This window comes from Mesoplodon mirus (assembly GCF_964341445.2).
Source record: "Mesoplodon mirus genome assembly, chromosome: 17".
NCBI classification, from domain to species: domain Eukaryota; kingdom Metazoa; phylum Chordata; class Mammalia; order Artiodactyla; family Ziphiidae; genus Mesoplodon; species Mesoplodon mirus.
Window position 1 is genome coordinate 44,598,975 of NC_138993.1, and position 12,559 is coordinate 44,611,533.

The window sequence follows — 12,559 nt, forward strand, 5'->3', positions numbered from 1 at the left end:
AAGCAATAATCGTTCAAATCTCCATGTTCACCAGGGTCTACATAAGGAGATCTGTCTATCTATCTATCTATCTATCTATCTATCTATCTATCTATCATCTATCTACCTATTTATTTATCTACCCAACTATCTATTTATATCTTCAAGCAGAGAGCACTCTCCTAGAATCAAGGATTCTAGGAAGAAATTTCAATAAAATTCTGAGGACCTTGCAATACAGGAATAGCAAACAAATCTAATTTCTAGTAGGTTCTAATAAAAGAGTCTAGTGGAAAATAATAATACCTCCAGATTCTTCGGTGTGCTAGGTGGATTCTTTTTTTTTTTTTTTTTTTTTACTGTATGTGGGCCTCTCACTGATGTGGCCTCTCCCGTTGCAGAGCACAGGCTCCGGACATGCAGGCTCAGTGGCCATGGCTCAAGGGCCCAGCCACTCCGTGGCATATGGGATCTTCCCAGACCGGGGCATGAACCCATGCCCCCTGCATTGGCAGGTGGACTCTCAACCACTGCACCACCAGGGAAGTCCTAGGTGGATTCTGTTGATTCTGAATGCAAAACCTCTCACAGTTCAAGCCATGAGATAAATAACAAAAATAACTAAACGTACTCCTTTTTTAATGACATCTTAATTTAGGGAGATCTCTGGGCATTGATTATGTTAACCTAAACATTGGGCTATTCTGATATTCATGCTTCCTGTGAAGAGAAACAGATTTATTTTTTCTGTGTCGAATCTGTTAGCCTTTAGTTTACCTTTCCTTAATGCATTGACTAGGAATTCCAGGGTGATGTTGAATCTATGCAATGAGGAAGAACATTATTATTTTGTTTCTTATCTTATTGACAAAGCATTCTATCTTTATTGTTATTTTAATAAATGTAGATTCCCTTCTATCCTCAATTTACTTAGGTTTTTTATCATGTGTGAATGTTCAGTTTCATCAGATTATCTTTTTTTTATATCTTTTGAGATGATCATATTTTTCTTTAGTCTCCTAATGTGATTACAATAATTGATTTTCAAATCTTGAACAACCTTTCTTTCAGTTAAATTTTCAGTTCTTTTTTTCCTAATTTCTTAAAAGTTCAGATTACTAATTTGAAATCTTTACCTTTTCTGATTTTAGCATTTAGCATTTATGCTATAAATTTATGCCTAAGCACTGATATTGCTGCATCTTATCAATTCTGATGTTGTGTATATTTATTTTCATTTAGCTCAAAATATTTTTTCTTAAGATTTTCCAAATATTTTATGATTTTCACGATTTCTGTTATAGATTCCTAGTTTAATTCTATTATTTTCATAAAATATTTTTGTATGATTTTTATTATTTAACATTTTTAAGTACATACATTTTTAGATATGATCTATCTTGGTGTATGTTTTATGTGTCTTTAAAAAGGAGTGTTTACTGTGTTCTTGAAAAAATGTTTATTGAAGTCCTCTATACATATTAATTAGATTAAACTGTTTGATAATGTTTTGTAGGTCTTCTGTGTATATATTAATTTTCTGTCTTCTTGTTCAATCAACTATTGTAAGAAGAGTGTTGTTGTCTCTAGCTAAAACTGTGCATTTGGCTATTTTACCTTCCAGTTCTAACAGTTTTTGTTTCATTATTTCTATTGTTAGGCAAATACCTGATTAGGATTGCTGTGTCTTCTTAGAGACTTGATGCCTATGTTGTTATTTAATCCTTCTTTTCATCCTTCATAATGTTCATGGTTCTGAAGTCTGTTTTTCCTGATATTAATGTAGATACTCCAGCTTTCTTTTGGTTAATATCGGTATGGTATATGTTTCTCCATTCTTTTTTTCTTTTTCAATTTTTTAACTGTGTTAAATGTATATAACATAAAATTTACCATCTTCACCATTTTTAAGTGAAAAGCTCAGTGATATTAAATACATTCATAATGTTACATAACTATCACCATCATCCATCTCCATAATTCTTTTCATCTTATAAAGCTGAAACTCTGTATCCATTATATAATGACTTCACATTCTCCCCTCTCCCAGGACCTGGCAACCAGCATTCTCCTTTCTACCTCTATGATCTTAACTACTGGAAATACTTCATACCATCCTTTTAGTTTGACATCTTTATATTTAAGTGAGATTTCTTTTAAACAGCATTTTTAAATCAAATCTGAAAATCTTTGTCTTTTAATTGGTGTGTTTATACTACTCTAACTTAATATGCATCTAGATATGATTACTGAAATCTACCACCTTACTAGCTGTTTTTTATTTGGTCCACCTGTCTTTATACTTTTTTAATGCCTTTTAGTAGTTTGAACAATTTTTATCATTCAGTTTTATCTCCACTATAGACTTACTATATATACTCTTTGAAAACATGTTTTTAATCATTGCCCTAGAGTTTGGAATATATTTTTATTTAATCAGTATCTATATTAAAATAATATTATACCCCTTGATACATAGTATAAACACCTTACAACACTGTATTCTCAATTCCTACCTCCTGTGTGTTGTGCTAGTTTTGTCCTATATTTTTACTTTCATGAATGCTATGAACTTTCAATAGATTGCCAATGATTTTGCTTTAGACAGACATTTACCTTTAAGAGTGATTTAAATTAAACATTTGCATCTCATTTATTTCATGTACAGTGCTCTTTATTTCTTCATGTTTATCCAAGATTCTGCCTTGGTTTTATAATTCCTTTCATGAAAAATTTTCTATAAACATTCTTGTAGTAGACACTTGCTAGCACTTAATTTTCTCAGATTTTACTGGTCCAGGAGAGTCTTAATTTCTCCTTCATTTTTGAAAGATTTTTTTTTTCTGGATATTCTGAATTGACAGTGTTTTTTTTTTTTTTTTTTTTTTTTGCTTGTTTGTTTTTGTATTTCCTTTCATCAGTTTAAAGACATCATGCCATGCTTTCATGGCTTCCATGCTTTTTGAAAAGAAGTCTATTTGTCATTATTTTCTTTGTTTGCCTACTTGTAATGTGTATTTTTTTCACATGTGTGCTTTTAAGATTTTCTGTTAGTCTTTTGTTAAAGACAAATTGAATATTATATACCTTCGTGTGTTTTGTTGTTGATGATGATAATCCTTTTAAGTATTCTTGAGCTTATCTGATTTGTGAGAATTCTTTGTCCTTTTTAAAAATTCTGAACTATTATATTTCAAATATTTCTGCCTCATTCTCTCTCTCTCATCCTTCTGAGATTTCAATTATATGGATTTAGGCTGTTTGATATTGTTACACACTGATTAGGTTGTTATTCTTCTGTTTTTTTTATTTAAATTATTTTTTCCTCATTCTGTTTCAATTTGATATATATCTACTGACTTTTTAAAACTTGACTGATTCTTTCTTATGTTGTGACAAGTCAACTAAGGAGCCATTGAAGGCATTCTTCATCTCTGTTATTATGGTTTGGGTTTTTGCATTTCTGCTAGGTTCATTCTTATGGTTTTCATATCTCTGCCAATTTATCCATCTGATCTTTCATGATGCTCATTTTTTCTATTTGTCTTTAACATATTAATAATAGTCATTTACAATTCTCTGTTAGTTCCAAAATGTGCTTTGTATATGAGCAGTCGTGCTGATTCCTTCATCTCTTGGAAGTGGATTTCCTTGCCTTTTAATAATATGTTTTGTCATTTATGTTTAAAACTGGACTTCTGGTGTAGGAAAGAGGTGACTAAGGTCAATAAATTTTATGCTTAAAAAGGTGTGCATCATTCTTCCATCAAGGCTTTTAATGTGAGGGTTAGAGTTCATCTAATAAGATATATGGCTGGGTTTTGTTGCTGCCTTGGTTATCCTCAGCGCAGCATAGGTTTTATTTTCCTCTGTTTACCATGAATTTAGGTTATGGGTACATTTGCCAGAGAGTTTTTCTCAATCATTTCCATTTTCAGCTTTAAGTCTTTGCTTTGTTCTGTGCATCAGGGATGTTTGTCCATGCTCTTTCAACTCTAATGGAAGTATTGTACTCTTACCTGTGCTTTGGTGCCTGTTAGCTTGAAAGGATGAGTGAGTCCCTGATGTTATGATTAAGCCTCAGACTTAGACAACCATTAAGATCCTTCTTAGTGGCCTCAAACCTTCCTCAGCTAGACTTCTGGGCCCAGTATATATTCCTGATCATCCCTCAGGGCTAAAAGTTTCTTTCATTTTTTTTTTCTCAGTTGCAATGTGTTTTCACCAGATTCCTAACAGCAACAAAGTATGTTTTCTTTACTCTATATATTAAGGACTTTGCTCCCAGGGATGTGTCAAAACTGAAAAATCTGAAATTGTAACCTACTCAAAGCTAACAATTTGCATTGCTTCACTCTCCTGGATGATGGTAGAAAATGTGAGAATCCTGGATCAAAGACAAAAGACTGTTTTGATCACAACAGAGCAAGCAGCAGGAACTTCATATTCACATTAATTTCCTTTGCTCCCCTTCCCCCAAGTTTCCTGGGGTGGCACAGTAAGTGTCACAGGTAAGAAACCCCAAACCTAGGAAGCTATAGTTATTTATGAGGAACAGCAAGCAAACCTTCCTAATCTTTGCCCCAGTAGAAACATTTTCTTGTTACACGAACAGCAAACATATTTGCCTTCTGTTCTTGAGGGAGACACTATATCTTCCATGGCTGTTGACTATACAGTTATTATTGAAAAAATAGTCCAGAACAAAATGCTTTCTGTTCCTCTACTTGCAAGATGTGTGAAAACAGAAAGACCCGTGGAAAATGGCTTCCCAGCAACAGGGAGATGAAGGAGAATGGTTTGGGTGTCATTTGCTTTCTCTTCCCTGGCAGCTGCTGTTTCCTTACCCTAGGGACCATGAAGGGAGCTTCCTAAGAAATTCTGCCAAGGGAATTTGTGTCAAAAAAGCCTGCAGAAAGGTACATGCATTCTTTATATTTGAAGTCCCCAGGGTCTCCGCACTCCTTCACTAGCCTACAATAAGTTTCCTTAAACTTGCTAGCTATTTTTGCTGAATTTTCCTTACTGGTCTGTGTCTGATCTTTTCAACCCAAAGTAAGCAAACCTTCACATCCTGTATCTCCTTTCAGCTGGCTGTCTCTTTCTAGATTTCATGCTAGTTGATTGCCCTGCAAGCTTAGTTTTTTGATCAGATCAAGAAAATTTGTGAACTTGTGAATTTTATGGTTGTTTTGTCCAAATTATGTTACATCAAGACTTTATCACTTGCATCAAGCAAAATAGATAACTAAAGTCCCATGGGGAAAGAAATCAATTTTATTATCTTTGTCATATGTATCTCATTCCCATATAATGAAATGAATATGAAATCTAATAGTATGTCTCTCATAACTATTTACAGCCACTAAGAGAAGCAACATTATAATGTTGGGAAGAATAGTATGGAGGTTCCTCAAAAAAACTAAAAATGTAGCTACCGTATGACCCAGCAATTCCACTCCTGGGTATATATCCCCCAAAAATGAAAACGCTAATCCAAAAAGATATGTGCACCCCTGTGTTCATAGCATCATTATTTACAATTTAAGATATGGAAGCAACCCAGGCATCTATCAACAGATGAATGGATAAATCTTATGTGATTTATATATATATATATATATATATATATATACACATATATATATACACACACATATATTACCATAAAAAATAATGAAATAAAGCATATGTGATATATATACACCAAAAAAAGAATGAAAGTCTGCCATTTGCAGCAATATGGAAGGACCTAGAGGATAATAAGCTTGGTGAAGTAAGTCAGACAGAGAAAGACGAATACTGTATGATATCACTTATATGTGGAATTTGAAAGATAATACAAACATATACAGAAAAACAGAAATGGACTCACAGGTATAGAAAACTAACTGGTGGTTACCAGTGGGGAGAGGAAAGGGGAGAGGAACAAGTTAGGGGTATAGGATTAAGAGACACAAACCACTATGTATAAAATAGATGAACAACAAGCACAGAGAATTATAGCCATTATCTCATAATGACTTTTAATGGAGTATAATCTGTAAAAATACTGCACCAGTATGCTGTGCACCTCAAACTAATATAATACTGTACATCAACTGTACTTCTATATTAAAAATGGCTGTTTTGTTGTTATTATAAGGGAGGAAACATCCTCTTTCCAGCTGTCTTCATCAATGAGTAGAAACTTCAAATCCACTTAGTTCAGATTGTTTGATAGCATTTGGTTGAATGTACATATTCTCTATCCCACTGACAAAGTGTCTTTAAAGAACACTGAAAATAAAAATTTACCATTAAGGTTTAACTTTTTAAAAAGTTCTACATGTTAACCATGTCCAGTTACTATTATATTTTTAGGAGCTTTTAAAATCTATCATCAAACCTAAGCATTATCTAACTTATAACACTTCACATTTCTTTATTATTTACTAGTAGTCAGTAACAGGTGCTTAGAACCCAGGCTACATTTTCTCATATGAACAATGCGATACTATGAAATTGAATCAACAAAATCATATTAATTTAGAGTTATTTTCCTATCTAGTTAGTTGACTACCTCACATGCTGGAGATTTATCTTTTTCCCTTCTACCTCTTCAACTTCATTGCAGAGTTTTCTTGAAGCCTCATTGTTTTCACAATGAACAAAGGCCATATCTGGGAGTCCAACCAAAGGGATCAGACAGAACACAGGGCAGTGACTTGGTCCTATGCCCACTAGGGACTGCTTGAGAAGTCTTAATTTTGCTTATGACAGTCCTTGCTCAAGGTAACAGGTGAACTGGGAGAAACCTGGATGTAGGTGCTTTAAAATACATGGCAAATGTACAATGTTTTTTTTTGCATGACCATGGATAAATAATTTAATGATTCACTGTATAAGAAAATGATATGGAAATGTATAGAGCAGAAAAAGAACCCACATTAATTTGTAACAGGTGCACAGTGATTTTAAATATGGAAAAATAAGCTGGCATATAAATATAATTTAAAAAGAAATCCATAGCAAAAGACTTAGTTTCAGGCCTATTGTTTTCTTTATGTTTCTTTTTTACTTTAGAAATGATTTATTTTTTTTTTTTCATTTGCAGTAACGTATGCCCTATGACTTTTGTAAGGAAAGTACTTTACAGTTCTTTGAATTGTCAAATTTTTAAGAATGTGTCCAGTTGAAGTAGCAATTTAAAAGAATCTATTTTACATTTCCTAAATTTTGATGGTAGCTGTTTTCTTTCTTAGGAATACACTCTTTAAATGCTCTATTTATTTTCTTTGTGAGTAGTTTCTTTTTTCTACTATAAGGAACAAAGGAAAGGAAACTTGTGATTTTCTGGGGTGATAAGACAGTCACCACCAAGGAGGGCTTTGAGAAGAGAGAACCAGATTAAGATCTTCTAGACTTTTATCTCAGACTTGGAAGTTCTGCAGGGACAAAGGTTATTCAGGGCATCAGCACTCTGTCACAGCCAATGTTCGTTGATCTGGAACATTTGACAGCAGAAATTTAAAAATCAAATATTGTTCTTCCCAAGATTGTCATGCTGCCTCTCTTCATGACTATAAATAACTATGATAGATGTACTATTGGATTTCATATTCATTTCTTTAGAGGGGTACGAGATACATATGACAAAGGAAATCAATGTTGATTTTTTTCTTCGTAGGACTTTAGTTATCTCTTTTGCTTGATGCAAGTGATAAAATCTTGACTTAGCATATTTTGGACCACTCTAGGCATATTAACAAATTACTGTTCTATACTATCAATAACACTATTAGCATTGTTTTAAACAAGATAGATTTATTTGAAAATTATTAATTGAATAGCTAACCAGATCCTGCTGTACAGAACTGCACATTCAAAGGCCAATCTGCATATAAGGTGCTCTTGGAGAGCATATAAAACAATTGTAAAAGTAAATATTTTCCTGGTGCAAAGTAGACACTTAATGATTATTTGTTTAATTCAGGTATGTATGTTTTGATAAAATAGAAAATGCTACAGAATTTAATAGTTGAAATTCAACAACTTTTTGAGGAATAGGAGTATCTGAGGTAAAATTTGGATAATTAGGCAAAAGATGAGATTCTAAACCAGGATGTGGATAAAGGACATGAAAAAAAAAAGTGGAATAAAGTGGCAAGAGAAGTGATTAGGTTTGAAGTGTCAGGGAAGCTGGAAACCACGGTTGTAGAAGAGCCTTTAGTGTGAATGATGAATCTTCCAAAAATAGTAACAAGGAAAAGGGTGAAGCCAAAAATCTTGAAAATAGAAATTGTATCTCATTCAATCCTTGTTATTAGTATCTGGCACTGTGTCTAATACAGTAATAATTCAAAAACTCTGGAAGGACAGATAGAAGGAAGGAAGGAGGAAAGGAAGGAAGGAAGGGAGGGAGAGAGGAAGGAAGGAAGGGGACTAGAAAGTTCCTTGTGATGTTAAGTGTTGGTATGTCATGAAAAAACTTCGAAAGAGACTTGTTAGGTGGTCCTGGCAGAACAATTTTTGAGATGGAGAAAAGGGTGGCTTGGAAAACACTAGTGTTTCCTCTTGACAAGAATACTTAAAAAGGATGACAGAAATGGCCTACACTGAAGAATGTACAAAGATTCAGACATTAGAATAATAAAGTTTTAGTTATTGAAATGAAGTGAAATAATGTAGAATGATGAAGTTTGAAACGTAGAGCAGTTGGAAACTGTCTCTTTTCTAATTGAGCACTCATTCAGCAAAACTATCAGCTATAATTGTCATAGCCTGGCAGTTTGATTTGAATCCAGGCTCAGAAAATGGTTAGGTCAGTATTAATTTTGATCAAGAAAACAAATATTTAAACATTACAATATGCTAATTGACCTTAAATTGACATTACTGGCTCAGGTAAAAATTCAACTTTTGCAAACAAAATATTGGGGGATGACCCATATAAGTTAGGGTGACAATTTGACTCCTTCATCCTGTTCCTGTGAATTCTTTCCCAAATCTCAGGGTGGCTTTCTTATCAATTCACAGGCACTACAACATTTGTTATAAGAAGAGTATTTGTAAGGTAAAGTAAAGAAAATACTTTGACATTTGGGTACTTTGACATTTACCATTGATATTAATGATGCTATGAAACTGTCATGCAGAATGCCATTTACCCATGGAGTGATGCTTATTAATTACAAATATTATATAATCTGTTTTAGATGTAAAAGGTTATGTGGTCTTTTTTATTTCACATTCTGATTAAATCTAAATCTGCACAGAAGCAGAACCATTATAAACTCAAATGTGAACTTTAAAGAGGATTTTAACCTCAGGGATTTGCATGTCAGAAAGAATTTAAAGCCAGTGAGAGAATCAAGAATGAGATATATTTTCTGTAAGCAACAGCATTACTTTTGTAAATCTTATATCTCCTCATATATATTATAGAAAAAATAAAGGTGAAAATATTCAGATTATGGGCATAGGGAGTTTTACTTGGATATGTGATTTAATTAAATGCAAACAGAAAAACAAAACCTTCCTGTGGTGCAAGAATATGAATATTTAATGAGCCCCTTTTAAAGGAAAATAATTTGACGTGATGTATTTCAGTAGAGACTGACAAAAGGGTTTCAGTTGCAAAAATGATTCTAGCCAGAAGTGGACAAACTTGGAATACTTAGAAAATACTGCTCTTTAGCACTTTACAATTAACACAAATTAAAAAAAATATATATATATATATATATATATTCTTATGTTCATATTTTCTTTAATGTTCTATTTTTCTGCTATGCATTATCATCCAAGATATATTTACATTCAAAGATTTCCTCACCTACAATAACATCAGTATTTATTTTTGTTTAGCCCTCACTATGTTTGACATGATAAGTTTCATCCATAACACAGAAAAACACAGTAGCTTTCCACATATATGCTAAACTTGGGGCTTGTTTTTTGGAAGCACATTGTGATTATATTTAAAAGTTTATATTTATTTTCATATGTAGGAGTCATTTTTTTAAATCGCCCTCTGTTTTCTGTAAAATGAAGAATAAAATGTAATTTGAAAATTATTTTTTATTCTTTCTGCTTCTGGTATTACTAAAAACATAAAATTGCTTTATTTTTATTTCTAGTAAATATAAGACTTAATCTGAAATAGTCCACATACATAGAGTTGTAGAACAGTGGCCTATAAAAGAAATTTAGAAATAATCCCGAAATTATCATGTCTTAAGTAAAAGGAAAATGAAGCCCAGTAATAGTCATTGAAATTTAAAAGATATAACTTTAATATTCACAGTAAGAAGAATGACATGATATGACCTATATTTGGTATTTTTTTATGATGATGAATTAAGTAAATACTATAGAGTTAATTAATAGTTTTATTTACTTCTTTATTAACTCCCATCAATATTGTTGGATTTTCTTTTTTTCTGGTTTTATTAAAAGCAAAACAAAAAATCTATAACTGTATAAATTACCTTATTTCACCAATCAGAGGGAGAACTTGAATCAAAAGAATTTATCGAAAAGTTGGAGCTGGGACTTCCCTGGTTGTGCAGTGGTTAAGAATCTGCCTGCCAGTGCAGGGAACAGGGGTTCAATCCCTGGTCCAGGAGAATCCCACATGCCACAGAGCAACTGAGTCCCTGTGCCACAGCTACTGAGCCTGCACTCTAGAGCCCGCAAGCCACAACTGCTGAGCCTGTGTGCTGCCAACTGCTGAAACCTGTGCTCCTAGAGCCTGTGCTCTGCAACAAGGGGAGCCACCATAATGAGAAAGCCCCCATATACCACAGCAAAGAGTAACCCCTGCTTGCCACAACTGGAGAAAACCCATGCAAAGACCAAACACAGTCAAAAAAAATAAAACTAAATATATAAATTAATAAAAGTTGGAGCCATTCATTTCAGCAACTGGTAAATAATTTGAATTTTATTCAGAAAAAAATGAGAAGCCATTGAAGTATTTTAAACAGAAAAGTGACATAATGTGAGTTACATTTTAGAAAGTTCACTGGGGCCATTGTGTAGAAGGTAGAGGATAGAAGTCTCCACGGGGTAGCAAAGATGCAGTTGGGAGGCTGTGGTAAGACAGTGATGATGGTGTTAATAATGGGGTGGGGCTTCCCTGGTGGCACAGTGGTTGAGAGTCCGCCTGCCGATGCAGGGGACACGGGGTCGTGCCCCATTCCAGGAAGATCCCACATGCCACAGAGCGGCTGGGCCCATGAGCCATGGCCGCTGGGCCTGCACATCCGGAGCCTGTGCTCCGCAACGGGAGAGGCCACAAGAGGCCCGCATACCGCAAACAAAAAAACAAAACAAAACAAAACAAAAAAAAATAGTGCGGTGTTTTTAGTATAAATAGAATAAATTTGTGCTTCAAAATTAGCTGTTAACTCTGCATATAAGTCACCCATTCATCATGGTCCACATTGTTATGAACTAATTTGACGTTTTCCAAGATTCAAAGTTAAAGATGCCTATTAAGAAAAAATTCAACTAGAATAGCTACAAAGGACCAAAAATTACCATTCTGATAGAAAAAAAGAAAAGAAAAAAAAAAGAGGGAACTATATCTGGTTGGATCTTCCAGGCTTCAGATAACACTTGTATGCATGACGTCCCAATACCTCTAATTTAGGTTTCGGTTTGTTTGTTTCTTTTACTTTATTTGATTTTATCAGAGACCTACTAATGTAATTACACACAGAAACTAGTCTGGAGTGGATAGACTAAACCAATGAGTCTTATGATTTTAAAAAAAATCTTATTGTATAATTTTTTCATTGGATTATTTATGTATGTAGAAATGGAAGGAGATGGATTTAACAATTAATGAGCAACTAGTATACAACTAAGGTTATATATGTGAAATTATAGTCCTCACAATAACCCTATGGCTTTTTGATGCTATCTCCATACTGAGATGATAAAAATATAGATGAAATTCAGAGAGATTTAAGTGACTTGCTTTTATTTTTCTCTGATAACAAATGGTAGAATCAATACTCAAAGCCAGTTTAGCTCCACTGGGCAGCTTCTTTGTGTAATCTTGGCTAATTAAACAAATTAATTTTCCAGCCATGGAAGCATTCTGCTGATATAGATAACCAGAAAACATATTATTTTGATATTGTGTTCTTCATTTTTTTATTATTCTTAGAAGAAGAATAAGTTAACTAAATTCTTTAATTAAAAATAAAAGATATTCATAATTATTGAATAATACAATTCTCTTATTTTGCTCTGTATCCTCCATTTCTGCAGCTTGAAAAAAATTAATTTACCTTACCTATTTTATCATATTCTGGTTGATGTGTCAAACTGGATCAACACCAAGCTGTTGATAACATTATGTGCCACCTTAACACTTGGGAATGTGCTATCAGCTACAAGTTAATTACTGAGTTATCGCACATTTTCCATACATATGTTCATAAATTGAATCTATTACCAATATTTATTTTTTCCTCTGCCACAGAAAAATTCTATTTCTACCATATGCCACTGAAATATGTCTTATTTGTTGGCTTTAGGATTGCAAAAGTGGTCTTTATTGTTTGTCCTTGTTTGCAAACACATT